Here is a 16,934-nt window from a genome sequence, read left to right as displayed (position 1 = left end):
GGATACTCTCTTGAGCTTTTAATCTCCATTTTTTATAGACAAGTTGGTCCTCCTTAGTGTTAGGATTATCAAAACCACCTATAATATTCATGTTTTCCACTATGCTTCTTCTTATTTTTTCAAACATAATGTTAGCCTTAGTATACTTCTCTCTAAAAATCCTGTCATTTCTCTCTTTCCATATACCCCAGCACATGTGTGGTAAAGCAATTCTCCATAGCAAGGTAGTAGTTCTATTTTTTGAAGGATGATGCCATGACTTGAAAATCTCCTGAATCGAGTTGGGGAAGCTCCAACTCATATTGAATTGATCTAGACAACTTCCCCAAACATCAGCTAAGAAGGGGCAATGAAAGAGCATATGATTTATTGTCTCCTCATTTTGCTTACAGAGTGTACAGAAACTTGGTATGTTGATACCTCTATTTCTTATATTCTCTATGGTTAGAATTTTGTCTTGGAGGGCTATCCAAAAGAAAATGTTGATCTTGGAGGTAAGGCCTTTCACCCATGCTTTAGCCCAGCATGGACTTTCCATGTTATTATACTATTGATGATAAAGAGATGCCACTGTAAAGGTACCACTAGCAATAAGTTTCCAAATTAGCTAGTCTTCTTCTTCAATCCTCACCATTGAGTTCATGACTTTGTTCAAACTACCCAAAGACTGATCCACTTGAGATAAGTTTTTCCACTGTCCATCTTTCCAATAATCCTCCACCTTGGTTCCAAATCTTTCCTTGCATTGGTTCTGATATCTATTCCACTCAAGGTTTTCATTTAGAGGGGTCTCCATAAGCCAAGGATCCTCCCAGAACTGAATAAGATTCCCTTTCCCCAACTTCCATTTTGTACCTTTGATAATTAAGTCTCTAGTCCTAGAGATATTTTTCCAAATATTGGATCCGATTGGGATAATCTCCGCTTTGAGGAGACTTTGACAATTTGGACATTGGCTTTTATATTTGTTGTCCCATATTTTTTTCCACTCTCCTTGATTTCTATATCCTCTCCAAATCTGCTTAGCCATAAGGTATTCATTTATGTCTCTTATTCTTCTAAGGCCCAGACCGCCTTTATTCATAGGCTTACAGACCTTCTCCCAAGAAATTAAGTGCATTCTCTTCTTCTCCTCAACCCCTGTCCATAAAAAGGATCTTTGTATTTTTTCAATGGCCTCTGCATACTTAGTAGGAATCCTGAACAGACTGATGGCATAGAGAGGGATACTTTGAAGAGTGGTTTTTAGCATTTGAACCTTACCTGCTTGACTAAGTAGAGCTCCCTTCCATCCAAACAGCTTTTTATGGAATTTATCCACCAAGGCTCCCCAAAAGGTATCTGAAGGATCTTGACCTAAAGGGAGCCCCAAATAGGAGGTAGGCAAGCTACCAAATTGGCCACCTAGAATGTTACTAATTTTAATCCTCCTTCTCTCCGGGGTTTTGATAAAATAAACAAAGCTTTTAGACCAGTTTATAAGCTGACCAGTAGCCTCTCCATAGATATCCAAAGCTTTTTTTAGTCTTCTAGCGTCCTTCACAGTGGCTTTTCCCATTATTATAGAATCATCATCAAACTGCTGATGAGAGCATATTTGATCTGTCAAAGAAGGTTTCAAACCACAAAACTCCCTTTTCTCAACCAGCTTTCCAATACATCTCCCCAAACATTCCGCCATGATGATAAAGATCACTGGAGATAGGGGGTCCCCTTGCCTGAGACCTCTTGAGGCTTTAAAGAAAGGAGAGGGGGAGCCATTCATTAGCACAGAGAAAGTGGCCAAAGAAACAAGTTGCCTGATGAGTCCAACACTCCTAGGATTAAAACCAAAAGTTGAAAGAACATCCATCATAAAATCCCAATCCACTCTATCATAGGCTTTAGAAAGGTCAAGCTTCAGAAAAAAACCTTCATTTTTAGAAAAGGCCAGAGAGTGGATATTTTCATGAACAGAGATGATTGAATCCAAAATTTGCCTCCCCGGGACACAACCACTTTGCTGAGGTGATATAATGGAAGGAAGCAATTTGAGAATTCTAGAGGTAAGGACCTTAGAGATAATCTTGTAGAGAGCGTTGCATAAGCTTATAGGTCTAAAAAGATCCATTGAATCAGCCCCCATCTTTTTGGGTATAAGAGCTATAAAGGTACCATTAACTTCTTTCAAAAGTTTTCTAGCACCAAAAAAACTCTTTCACAGCTCTTGTAACATCATCTCCAATAATATGCCAGTACATTTGGAAGAAGAACATGGGAAAGCCATCCAAACCTGGAGCTTTGCTACTCTCAAAGGACTTAACAGCTGTCAGAATTTCATCATGGGAGGGAATAGCAGTTAAACGGTCATTGTGATCTTCCCCCATAGTGGTAGGTATACTATCAAGAAGTTCCCTTTGGGCCTGTTTATTCAAATTCTGATCCTTAGCAAGTAGATTAGAGAAAAAATCCATTGCAGTCTTGCTCATGGAATCATCATCTTCAACACATCTGCCATTCACTTTAATTTGTACAATTCTATTTATAGCCTTATGTCTAAGAGCGGACATATGGAAATATTTAGTGTTCCTATCCCCCTCCTTTAGCCAAACATTTCTCGATCTTTGTTTCCAGTAGGTTTCCTCTTTAGCTATTATTTCATGATATCTCATCAGAATAGCATCTTCAGTATTTCTAGACATATAGGTATAACCATTGCATTGTATCTCATCCTGTATCTCCTTGAGTTCTAAGAGGGTCGATGCTTTTGAGGTAAAGATATTCCCAAAGTAGTCCTTATTCCACTTCTTGACATTATCTTTAACATTCTTCAGCTTTTTGACCACTTTATATATGGCATTGCCTTCAGCACTAACCTACCACGAGTCCTTAATCTTACTTTCCAGATCCAGGTGTGTAGTCCATATTTTTTCAAATATAAAAGGGAAATGTCTCCTATTTTTTACTTCAGCCATTAGGGTTATAGGGTAATGATCTAATCCTGCCCTTATGTGAGATGATAAAGAACATTCATGAAGATTAAACCAGTCTGACCTGAATCAAATTATCACCACTTCTTCAATTAGTCCAGGTGTATTTGACTCCTTGCAACTCTAGATCATGAATGGCATTATTGTTTATAAAGTCCATTAGGTCCAATCTGCTATCCATATTAGCATGACTCCCTCTCTTTCTCTTTTTCCTTCAGGGGAGTGTTGAAATCTCCCACAATTATCTAGCTATCCTCAGTAAATCTTCTTCTCAACCCAGTGAGATATCTCCACATCTCGCTACAGCCAATCTTAGTGTTAGGAGCATAAACATTTGTTAAGACCCATGTAGTGCAATTCTTAATGTTCTTAAATCTAATATAGGCTAGGTTGTTATCCTGAATTAACACCTCTCCTTCTATATTGTTTTTGTTCCAAAATGTAACAATTCCTCCCGAGGCACCTTCTGAACTACCTCCATTGACTCCTCCATTTTTTAAAATATTCAAACTTTCAACTTTATCTTTCACCATCCTAGTTTCTTGAATCAAAAAATGTCAGGGTTTTTGTCTCTAATTATATTTCTAACTAAATTATGTTTATGAGGACTATTAAGTCCCTTAATATTCCAGGAGATGATTTTCATGGATTTTTAGAGATACCTGCCTCAAAGATGGTTCTTTGGGTACCATCTGCTAAATTCATGCTTGTTTCCAAAGTTCTTTTTTTGGCATTTGAGTGTCTTCCTGGAGAAGTGTGTTATGCTTCCACATCACCAAGCCTGCTTCTGGTGTTTCTAGTCAGTGTGCTATTTACTGGGTTATAGTTACTCTTTTTCTTTTCCTTGTTCTTTCTTTTATCCTCTGCAACTTCTGCATCCCCCTACTTTGATTCATTCTTCCCCAGTGCCTTTTTTATGTCCTCTTCATCTCCCCATTTTGGATCTTGTTCCTCCAAATTAGCCAACTTTCCCTTTACTGGGGTGGTTAATGAGATTTCCGATAGCCCTTGGCCCAAAATGGTATCAGGTTGGGCTTCTTGGAACCAGTCTATTTTTTTATCTTGATCTTGGGACTTTGAGACAAGGTTGAATTTATCTCCTTCCTCTCTATTATCTTTGAGATGTTTATCTATTTTCTCAACCTCTGTCTTGTCCTCTTTCTGATACTCTTGCTGAGTGTTGTCTTTTTCTTTGTGTACCACACCCTATTCCAACATCTGAATCTTTGGTTCATTACCCACTTCACTAGTGATTTCTTCCTCCACCCTAACTATCTGGGACTGCTTCTCCTGATTAGGGTCATTGGAATTCCAAACTTTTAGTGGCTTGTCCACTTTTTTCGAAACCTTATTTTGGGTATGGGGTTTATCCTCTTTAGATGGACATTTTTTTGCCCAGTGTCCAACTTTTTTACAATGATAACATGCAAAGGGGATTGTTTCATAAACAATGTTCTACTTCCACTTCCCCACTTTTGATTCTATCTCTATTTCCTCTAACAAATTTGTGTTAGGTCCAACTCCAACATAGATCCTTGCATAGATCAGCCTTCTTCTAGAAGTCATGATCTGATCAATGGCGATTAGCTCCCCAAAGGTATTGGCAATTCCTGCAAAAACGTCTTCCTCCTAGAATTCCATTGGGAGCCCTAGGAGTTTGACCCGGACCGGGACTTGAGCCAAAAAATTCTTTCCTTTAGCTACATTAGGGTACCACTTTTGGATGTACATGATGTATTTTCCTATTGCCCAAGACCCACTACAAAGAATGTTTCTTCTATCCTCATCACAAGAAAAGGAGAGGGATAAACAGCCTTTGTTCATTGCTACCACATCTACCTGACCTTTCAGGTTCCACTTTCTTTTTACAAATCCATGAACTATTTCTATGTTAGGTCTGGATCCAAAGAAATAACCAATCAAAGTGTTTACCATTCTAGTGATGTTTTGATCAATGATTTGGTCAGGAACCACAATAGCAAACTTTCCCTGAGACACATTTGAGGAGTTTTTAACAGGAGGTGATGAGGACTTACCTTTGGGCTTGACCCCAAACAATGAGGACCACTTACGTGTCTATCCATTGGGTCCCCCTTTAGGGGCTGTTGACAAAAGAATCTTTTCCAGATGATCTTTACCTTCCACCATGTTCTCTAAAACACAAGTTGTTTGCTGTCCTTGGGCTCCTTCCGAGTTACCGTCTTCTGTTTTTGAAGTTTGAAACTACCCTTTCCCGCTCTCTAGTGCTAACTGCTCTTCACATGGTGTTGGTCCTCCCCCTGGGTCCCCCAAGTTCACAAGATCATCTGATGTAGAGGTTCAGGGGTTTTAGGTGACTTCAATAAAATATGTTTTCAAGTGCTTCACACTCCTTGCATTTGCCTAGTGTTTCCAAGGCACCTTAAGGCTTCAAAGGGCAAATCAATACCCAACTCTCCACTATGACTCCTAGTGTCTTCAACCACTTATTCCAACCCAATTCAACAATTTTCAATTAGTTTTAAGGTTTCAAGACTTCTCCATTCTCTTAAACCCCACTATGCCTGCTACTAGCCCTAGAGCCCCAATTAGCCCACTCGAGGCTGAATTAATTCAGTTTCTCCAATTTTTCCCAAATAACTTCCAAAAAAAAATATCATTTTGGATACCCTTTTCAGCTTACTACAACATATATAAAAATTAGGTATGGTTGTTTTGGACCATGCCTTTGCTATCCTAAGACTTAGACTATTTTTTATGTAAAAACCCACACTTTTACAAAGAAAGTATATAAAATACTTATCCCCCAACCTTTAAACTCTCAACAATAGTTTTTTATGACTCCAAACCAAGTAAAATCCAATTTTTTAGGTTCTATGATCTTGTTTAATGTGCGAACCCCAAAGCCCTAACCAATAGGCTCCCAAAACCAAGGGTTTCTTTATTAACCACTCTCCCAGCACTACTGCAACTTAATCAAGGTTCATACACCTTCTCCTAGACCATATTAGACATATCCAATCATTAAACTACCCCTTTGTTAAGGTAGATCTTCTGCTGCTATAGGCTTGCTATGCTTCCTACTCACTTCTCCTTCATCTAACTCACGGTGATCACCTGTCAAACCACACTTCCTGCAAGTTATTTGGTTAGGATCATATTATACATGTTAGATAGAGCCTCCTCTATGAGAAACAGGACCTTACATCCATAGAAGGGCTCCAAATTGCATTTTGGGCCTTCAATGCCAATGATACAACTCAGAAAATTTTAGGACAGTCAGCACAAATGACAAAATCTGAGCAAAACCTGCTACAAAATCATTCCAAATCACTTATTAAAATGTTTAATGATTGTCCAAGGCTTATACCATGAAAGATCAATCACTTTCAAGCAACAAAACACAAGAAATTGCAAGAAAATGAAGGTTTTATTCACTTTTTCTATTAAATCCGTACAACATCCATACTGTTAAACATAGATATCAAAAACTTGAAAACTTTGAAAAACCTAATAAAGTTTTATGGATTTAACATAAAACTTTGAAAAACCTAATCAAGTTTTCAAGTTTTTGATATCTATGTTTTGATGAGGAAACTGATATTGGACTTGTTTTGTTGTTTGACGGGAGTGATTGGGAGTGGTTCGGTCATGTGAGTGGTTCCCTAGACCATGGGCATTGATACCACGGTTGTTACAAGTTGATCTAGAGATTATTGATAGATGCGGCCTATCTTCCCTTTTAGATATGCCTCAGTTTACTTACAGTGCTGGCAGAGAGATGGCACAGTGACACGAATACCTTCCACTTTTCCACAGGGGAGATGATGGTGACCCCAAAGGATTGTTACAGGATCCTGCGTATACCTGTATTAGGTGCACTACTACCCTATGAGCAGTCAGAGGAGGGTGGGATAGAGGCACTTTGCACGATATTTCATGATGACATAGTATATGGATATGAGATCTTGTGGCAGGAGTTTCTGGATTTGGACTATGCGCCTCTTCCATCGGTACTGGTAGGCTTTATAGGTGGTTTTCTATGTCCCGACCACAGGTCGAAGGGACTATCTGTAGGATGGGGATCGGTGCTAGAGGAGATGGTTACATAGGGTCGTAGGTTCGCATGGGGATCGGCTATGCTAGCCCATTTGTATAGGTACTTGCATGAGGTAGTCTACCTAGGTTACGGTAGTTTGTCAGCTGGCGTGACAATCCTATAGGTATGGTGTTGGGAGCACATTCCCACAGCTAGGACACTGGTGGATAGAGATAGGCCTGTTGGGTGTGCATACGCATATGGATACAGGGGGTTAGTTATCTAGCGGAAGCTGGGCAAGCCGGAGCATTGGAGGAGGATGTTAGATGATATTGATATGGTCATCTGGCGACCGTATACAGGTTGTGAGGTTTGGGCTGAGGATGGGCTAGAGATGCCATACGTCTTTATGACTCAATTTTTGATAGGGCGGACCCCATTTGTGATCGAGAGATTCTTGGTTACTAGAGTTTTGCGGCGGTATGGTCGTCAGCAGGGGATACCATAGGTTACCTATTTGTATGCATGTCAGAGGCAGGATATACCGGATTGGGGCCCAACTAATTACAGTGCGGTAGTTGTAGAGGAGTTTGTGCAGTTAGCTAGCCAGATATGGGACTATGCCACTGAGATACTAGATGCTGGTATGACGGATGAGTTTGATAGATTGTTTGCAGCTCGTGTCATGGCGAGGATATCAGATCCAATGGAGATGCGGCCCACTTTCGATGATGATGAGGATGAGGGAAGTGGAGATGGGGATGAGGGAGATGATGGAGGAGGTGGAGGAGGATGACGAGGGAGAGGATACCAGGGGAGGAGAGGAGACAGGGGTAGAGATGGTGGTGATAGAGGGGTGCAGGTGGAAAGAGAGTTCGATGAGCTGTGATGGATAGAGGGAGAGGAGGATTGGCAATTGGAGCAGGGGGTGAGGGGAGAGTAGCAAAGGTGATAGCAGTGGTGGGAGGGACTGATGAGTTGAGACGACCAGCTCGGAGGAGGAGGACTGATGTGCTACCTCCACCAGCACCAAAGACAGGGGGAAGGACATGGAGTGTGTCTTCCTAGGTACCCCTTCAGGTCCAGATTCTGACGCATCGAGAGGATGCTCAGATTAGGACCCTATAGGTGACAATGCAGTAGCATCAGATTACACAGTTGACCACTGAGCGCGATACTGAGATAGAGCAGCAGGGTCGAGCAGAGGAGCTCATAGTGAGTTTGTAGAGAGCGGCAGTAGGTGGTCTAATGAGAGACACCTTGAGAGAGCTGGCCTTGAGAGACAAGGAGGTGGAGTACTACCAGCGCCATTATCAGGATGCGGTGCCTAGAGACCAAGTACAGAGTTTCACGCAGTCAAGATTGAGTCGATCTCGAGAGACTGGTTCACGGTTAGAGAGCAGAAGCGTGACAGGGCCTCATAGACAGGATCCACCTAGAGATCCAGGGGCTGGGACATCTGCGTCGAGACCATCTCCCTCAGGAGATAGTCACTCTTGAGAGACATTGTCTCCATTGTATTTTTAGCATTTTTTTGTTGTGGTGGGCATAGACATGGCAGATATTGTATATTGATCATTTATTGAGATTATATATATGACACCATTTTCTTTGATCATGTGATGTGTTATGGATTTATGCTTTTGATATGCTTGTGCTTATTCTATGATGATGCAATGCTTAGATAGATGTATGTGATGTGAATGCATGATGTTATGAGATGTATTTTGAAAATGAGAGGAATGCTATGATATGCTATGAGATGTATCTTGAAAATGTGATGAATGATATGATATGCTGTGAGATGTATCTTGAAAATGAGATGAATGATATGATATGCTGTGAGGTGTATCTTGAAAATGAGATGAATGATATGATATGTTGTGAGATGTATCTTGGAAATGAGATGAATGATATGATATGTAACTAATTGTAAAATGATATGCAACTAATTGTAAAATGATATGCAACTAATTATTTTTGGAGCATCCTCATTCTGCATTTGTCATCCGATATATCCACATGTTATTTTCTTTCGATATATATATCATCATTGAGCATTGATTGATCTTGGGATATGTTTAAAATTTATACAAGCATAATGGTATAATTGAACCATGATGACTTGAGAAAAATTTACATGATGTTTGATTTTGCAAGATAGCACAAGCGTCAAGGTATAATTGAACCAGGATGACCTGAGTGCAGATTGTGTATAAACAGACAAGATTAAACCATTTGTATGTGCAAAGTGGAATCATGTCTTCAGTGATATTCGTTGAATCACGTCTCGAGACAAGTCTTCATACAGTACAAATGATCGCCTCACAGATAGAAAACTAACAAAATATTGGAGTTTCCCAATGTTTCTCTAGCCTTGAAGCATTTGTGGAGAAAATATAGAGAATCCAATAATTCAAAAAGTTTAAATGCAAGACTAGTCAAAACTTTATGCAAAATGCAACATGTGATACTTCAGAAAATCATACATCGTATTTCTTTTTGTGATTCCTTGTTTGATTGATCAATGTTTTGCTTTGTGATTTGCGTGAGCCTTTGGTTGTTGGATATGACGTTCTAAGTTTTGCAAATAGTTTTCACGGTTTGAACATGCTGCAAGTTTTAGATGGTTATTGCCCCTAGCTAAGTGTACCTCTTGATGCGGGTATGTACAGTGATTACCAAGCCATGGTGAGATATGGTGAAAGGCTAGATGGATAAATCAGGATAGTGACTACGCTAAGTATGTCCTAAATGGATATTTGTGATAAAATGTCAGGTGATGGCTGATAGTGCTTTACTGTGGAGATAAGGATATGGATATAGATAGAGGAGTTGTTCTTTCACAACAGCGCCTGCTACCAGGTTTTCACCAGTTGCTTTTATTGTACCTTTTTATTTGCTTTTTCTTAATTTTCTGATTTTTTGACTTTTTTGTGCATTAGACTACTCAAGTGTAGTATTTCTTCAGATGGATGTTGTTAGTTGGTCCGTCAAGCACATCTCCTTCTGAAGTTGTTAGCTGATAAGCACCTCATCCATAGACTGATATGATAACATAGGGACCTAACCAGTTAGGTTCAAATTTCCCTTTCTTTTCTTGATCTTGCTGATTTCTAGGATTTTCCTTGAGTACTAGGTCACCAACTTTAAAAATTTGGGGAATGACTTTGTGGTTGTAGCTTCTGAACATACGTTGTTGATATGCTTTGAGATGAGTATAAGCATGCTGGCATCTTTCATCTAGTAGTTCAAGTTCTTGCAGTTGGTTAACTCAATACTCTTCATCTAGGATTAAGCCTTTTAGAGAGACTCTGAGAGATGGAATTTCTACCTCCAGTGGTAAAATAGCTTCTGATCCATATACCAATGAGTATGGTGTAGCTCCGGTAGGTGTGTGGATGCTAGTTCTGTATGCCCAAAGTGCTGGATTAAGCTATACATGCCAATCTTTGCCTGCATCATTCATGGTTTTCTTTAGGATTTTCAATATTGTCTTGTTGGATGCTTCCGCTTGACCATTCCCCTGTGGGTAGTAAGGTGTAGAGAAACGATGTTGGATTTTGAATTTTTCACATAGTTCTCAGACATCTTGGTTTTTGAAAGGTCATCCATTATCAGTGATGATGGAACTCGGGATGCCATATCTACAGATCAGATAGTTAAGGATAAAAGAGGCAATTTGTTTCCCAGTCACCGTGGTCATGGGGACTGCTTCAATCCACTTGGTAAAGTACTATTTTGGAGTTATAATGAACTTGTGTCCATTTGAGGAGGAAGGATGAATTTTTCCAACTAAGTCCAAACCCCACTAACAAAAGGGCCAAGATGTTGTGAATGGTTGTAGTTCCTGTGCTGGTGCATGTATCAAATTGTCATGGATCTAGCATTTAGGACACTTCTTTGTGAAGTGGTAAGAATCTTTTTTCATTGTAGGCCAGTGGTATCCCATCCTTAGAAGCTTTTTAGCAAGAGTAGTACCACTAGAATGTGTGCCACAGATACCTTCGTGAAGCTCGTGTAAAGAGGAGTCAGATTCATTATGATCAAGGCAATGAAGAAGAGTACCATCTAGACCTCGACAGTACAAAGTATCAACAGTAAGGGTATAACGGGCAGCTTGTCGGATAAAGTTACGTTTTTGGTTTCGGGACAAATCAATGGGTAGGATATTGTTCTTAAGATACTCATATATCGGTCCATACAATGGAGAGTCTGAACCAGTTAAGGGGTAGATAACCTGGGATTCCGCATGGTCATAGGCTGGGGAGAACAGTTGCTCTACCAGAAACTCGTAATGACTCTGTTATTTTGGAATTTGTAGTAATGAAGCGATAGTAGCCATTGCATCGGCTGCTTTGTTGTTCAATCTTAGTATTTTCTCGAAGGTGATGTGTGCAAAATATTGCTTGAAGTCATCCACCATTCACTTATAGGGTAGCATCTTGTCATCCTTTATCTGATAATCATTGTTGATTTGATTGACAACTAATTGTGAGTCTCCGTAGACCTTTAACTCTATGATTTTCCATTCTACGACTATTTTGATGCCTATGACTAATGCCTCATATTCAACCACATTATTTGTGCATGGGAACATAAGCCTATATGATCTTGGTATAGTGTGTCCTTCCGGAGTGATGAATAGAATGCCAACACCTGAACCATGTTGTGTGTAGGATCCGTCAAAGTATAGGGTCCATTGTTTTGTAGACATAGCAAGAATGTCTCTATCTGGAAATTCAATCTCCATAGTTTGTTTTCTCGGTAGTGGTGCTTCTGCTAGTTGATCTGCAATTGCTTGTCCCTTGATAGCTCTTTGCTCCATATAGTGGATGTCAAATTCACTGAGAATCATGACCCATTTAGCCACTCGGCCTGTAAGAGCTGCCTTGCTAAGTAAATATTTGAGAGGATCCATTTTTGCAACTAGCTTGATTGTGTGAGCTAGCATGTAATGTCAGAACTTTTGGGAGGCGAACACTATAGCCAAACAGGCTTTCTTAATAAATGTGTAATTGAGCTCATAGTCATTCAATGTCCTACTGATATAGTATATTGCTCATTCCTTTCCTTGTTGATCTTCTTGTGCCAATAGTGCCCCTAGTGAAATGTCTGTTGTGGAAATGTAGAGAATGAGTGGCTTCCCTACTATCGGTGGTACTAGAACTGGTGGGTTCATCAGATATTGCTTGATTTGATAGAAGGATTTGGCACACTTAGCTTCCCATCTGAATGGTACATTTTTATGTAGCAGATGATTGAATGGTAGGCTTTTATCTACTAGCTGGGTGATGAATCGCCTGATTGATTGGAGTCATCCTTGTAGCGACCTGAGCTGGCTGATATTCTTTGGTGGTGGCATCTCCATAATGGCTTGTACCTTTGCAGGATCCACTTCAATTCCCTTTTCTGAGACTATGTAGCCTAGTAACTTGCCTGATGTAACCCCGAAGACACACTTCTTAGGGTTGAGCCTGACTTGGAATTTCTCCAATCGATCAAAAATATTTGTTAAGTGGCTTAGGTGTTCTTCTCTGGTGAAGGATTTAGCTAGTAAATCATCCACATAATCTTCCATGAAGGTATGCATCATGTCATGGAATATTGTTGTAATTGCTCGTTGATAAGTTGCCCTTGCATTCTTTAAGCCAAAAGGCATGACATTCCAACAATATGTTCCCCAAGGATAGGTGAACATTGTTTTATCTTGATCCTCTAGAGCAATCTTGATTTGGTTATAGCCTGAGAAACCATCCATTAGTGATAGAATTGCATGGCCTGCTGTGAGGTCTACAATTATGTCAATACTTGGCAAAGGAAAGTCATCCTTTGGACAGGCGATGTTGACATCTCTAAAATTTGTGCATATTCTGATACTGCCATCTGGTTTTGAAACCGGTACGATGTTGGAAATCCATTTTGCATAGTCGATGGGTCGGATGAATCCGACATCTAATAGTTTCTTTAGTTCAGCTTTGACCATGAGTGCCACATGGGGATTCATTTTTCTTAGTTTCTGCTTAATTGGCTTAGCTCTTGGAGCCATAGATACGTGATGCATGATCAATTATGGATCAATCCCGGGCATATCTGTGTATGCCCAAGCAAAGTTTATTTGCTTTTCTCTAAAAAATTTGGCAAATTCTGAGCTTTCTGCTTCTGTCAAAGATTCTGCAAGGTGTATATTTTTGGCTGCTTCTGTAGTACCAATGTTGATTGATTGAGTGGGCTCAATCAATATGGGTGATCGCTCATGAAAATATTCAGGAAGAGTATCAAGTCTCCCATCTTTATGTTGGCATTATGTGAACTGGCACGAAGACATAATGATATTGTATGTTGTCATTGATGTCAATATGAGACATGGTGAGAACCGGCACATGCGATAGGTGAAGAGAGAGGAACCGGCATATGTATGAACCGGTTTATATGCCAAAGTGAAGCGGCACATTTGTTCAAGGTGAACTGGCATGTAGTTATGAGAACCGGCACATGGAAGCATTGTATGGTTACCAGTTGGTAGGTAGCTTCCACTTCAGGGTTTTCGGTTGGAGCAACTCAAGTGACTCAATCGGTAATCTTCGTGTGATGAGTTAGCAGTATGATGGAGGATAGATCGTGTTGCCACGTAAGCTCTCTGTGTGTGAAGGATCTTGCATGAAGAAGATTATTCCTATCCACCTCGGGAATGTGTGAAGTCTGTCAAACGGTGATAATGTGTGATGGGTTATCAACCGCCATGAAAGTGGTGGATAACGGACGATGGAGAATGTCTTGAGATCGATTCAAGATTGTTGCATTTAATGCAGTATGATTCAATGGTCAGGATCGAACCATTTGAATTGCTTAACCTAATAGGTTTAGGGTTTAGGGTTTTTGCTACTGACCTGTATGTTTCCTATAAGGTCAATGTTGTGTTTCTTTCTGAGGTTGTTGGCAAAAGTTATGAGTGTGTATCCAAGGGAAGTGATACGTGATTCTTGCCAGACCAAAGGAGAGAAGAGATATCTGCAAAGTGAATGTTTAGAAGGTGAAGAGGTGCAAAAATGGATCTGCATTAGCATTGAGTGTTGTTAACAGATCATTGTAACACCTATTGATCTCTAACCACTTCAACAGTTGTAAAATCCCCTAACAGGGTAGCCTTAACTAGCTTGATTCAAAATCCCTTAAATCGGGTGGTCTTAACCGGCTTGTTTCAAATCCCTTAACCAGGTAACTCAAGGCTAATAAGTTCTGAGAATCTTGAGAATCTTAGGAGATCCTTTCAGCTATTGAGTTCTTAAAATCCTCTAACAAGGTGACCCTACCGGGTTTAACCCTTAACTGGGTGATCCCTAACAAGATCGGTTCCTACCAGAACCAATTGTAATGTCCTTAACCGGATAAGGCTCCTAACAGAATGGACTTCCAAAGAGTTCAAAAAGAAGCTTGTGGGTATTCATCCCCACTGTGGTTTTTCCCAGTTGGGTTTCCATGTGAAAAATATGTGTGTCATGTGAAATGCTTTTGTCTTGTGATGCTTTGTTTTATCTGTTAAGCACATGAAGGTTCTATGTTTTATGCCTGTCTATAAAACATATAGAACTCACTGCTGTGAAGATCTGATGGTTAAGTTTACTTGCTTATGCATGAGAATATAATGATACTGTAGTATTGAGCTAAGAGGAAAGCTTATTGAGTGACCGATTCATGACTGATTGAGCTATACTAGATGTTACCGGTTGCACTCTGTTTTACCGGTATCCCTGTTTGTCAGTCTTTTGGAGTATTTGTTGTCAAATCGGTTTTGGACTGTATTTGTGTCTGTACTGATTCACCCCCCCCCCCCTCTTAGTACCGGTTTGGTACTATTGGTTCATCATTGAGTTATCAATTAGTATCAGAGCGCCTCCAGGTCCTCTGTGTTGTAAGCCTAACTGCTTGAGGAAAAGATCCTAGACAAATGATGAAGAGGGAAGGTCCAAAGTTTAACAGGGAAAATTTTGGTATATGGAAAGATAGGATGAAGATATTCATCAAAAGCATGGGTGTTCAACACTAGAGTTATGTTGAAAATGTATATGTTGTTCCTATCGGTACTCTCACCGATGACCAAAAGAGAGAGATACAAGAAAATGGGCAAGTCATGGAAGCCCTCATCAGTAGTCTATCTGACATTGAGTTCATTGATGTTCAGGACAAGGCAAATCCCAAAGAGGTATGGGATGCTCTTGAAAATATCTATGGTGGTGATGAGCATATAAAATAGGCTAAGGAAGAAAGCCTGAGAGGGAAGCTTGAAGACATGCGGATGGTTGAAGGAGAGACCATTCAGCAGTATGGAATAAGAATCAAAACAGTTGTTGGAGAAATAAAGAGTGCAGGTGGCAAAATAGAAGATTCCACTGTGGTCAGTAAAGTCCTGAGATCCCTGTTGCTGGTCTATGCAATAAGGGTTGCTACTATTCAAGAGTTGAGATCAATAGACAAGTCTAAGGCGTCCTTGGACTCCATCATAGCCAAGTTGACAGCCTATGAGCTGAATAGTTTTGATGATAGTGTTCAAAAGTCAGAATCAGCTTTTAAAGCTTCTGCTATACCATCCAGAAAAGGAAAAGAGGCTAGCACTAGTGGGGAACCTAGTCAGAATAGAGAAATGAAGGATGAAGAGTTTCTAACGGAATTTGAAGCTCTTCTAGCTAGGAGATTTCAAAAAGGGACTGGTAAATACAAAGGTAAGCTTCCTTTGAAATGTTTCTCCTGTAACCGGATAGGACATATTGCTATGAACTGTCCTAATAGTGACAACAAGGACAAATCGGAAAGGTTCAAGAAATTCAAAGGAGGGAACCGGAGAAACTATTTTGTAGCAGTTGATGAAGGTGTCACAGATGAGGAATCAGAAGATGAAGAGAATGAAGACATTGTGTTTGTTGCTGTAAAGGAAGATGTGGCAGACAAGAAGGCTCTTGTCTCCTAGTTTGAAAATTCAAATGAGTGGATCATTGACAGTGGCTATTCTCACCATATGACTGGTGACTGGAGCAAGTTTCTATCCTTAGAGGAGTATGATGGTGGTGTGGTTTTCTTTGGCAATGATGCACCATGCATGGTCAAAGGTAGAGGGTCCATCTCTTTGAATGGAAAGAGTAGTGCTAACAATGTGTACTGGGTTGATGGTCTTAGACACAACCTTCTAAGTGTTGCCTAGTTAAATGACAGTGGTCTCACTCTGCAATTCAAGAATGGAGTTTGCAAAATCAAAGGTAAAGATGGTAAATTGGTAGCCACCGGCATGTAGACTAAAGGTAACCTATTTCATCTAAATGCAAATATAAGTACATGTCTTATGGCTAAGCTTGATGATAGCTAGATATGGCATAGGAGATTCTGCCATGTGAACTTTGACAGCATTGTGAACGCTAGTAAGATCAAGGCAGTTAGAGGGTTGCCGGTGCTAAGCAAATTGGATAATACCTTGTGTAGAGAATGTCAATTGGGTAAAATGTCTTCCTCAACCTTTAAAGGTAAATATTTCACTGCTGACAACTTGCTTGATCTTGTGCATACTGATCTATGTGGTCCTATGAAAACTAGAAGTGTGCAGGGTGATAGGTACTTCATGATTGTCACTGATGACTGCTCAAGAATGATGTGGGTCACATTCTTGAAAGACAAGTCTGAAGCTTTTGGGAAATTCAAAGAATTTAGAGCATTTGTGGAGAAGGAAAGCGGTAAAAGGATCAAATTTCTCAGAACTAATCAAGGAGGGGAATTCACTTCTAGTGAATTCAACAAGTATTGTGAAGAATTTGGCATCAAGAGACAGCTGTCTGCCCCCCAGACTCCACAGCAGAATGGCCTAGCAGAGAGGAATAACCAGACTGTGGTTGAAGCAGCTAGAACCATGTTGATCCAAGGAAAGGTTGCTCACACCTTCTGGAGAGAAGCGGTGAGCACTG

This window comes from Cryptomeria japonica, chromosome 6 (assembly GCF_030272615.1).
Source record: "Cryptomeria japonica chromosome 6, Sugi_1.0, whole genome shotgun sequence".
Taxonomy (NCBI): Eukaryota; Viridiplantae; Streptophyta; class Pinopsida; order Cupressales; family Cupressaceae; genus Cryptomeria; species Cryptomeria japonica.
Note: the sequence above shows the minus strand (reverse complement) of the source record.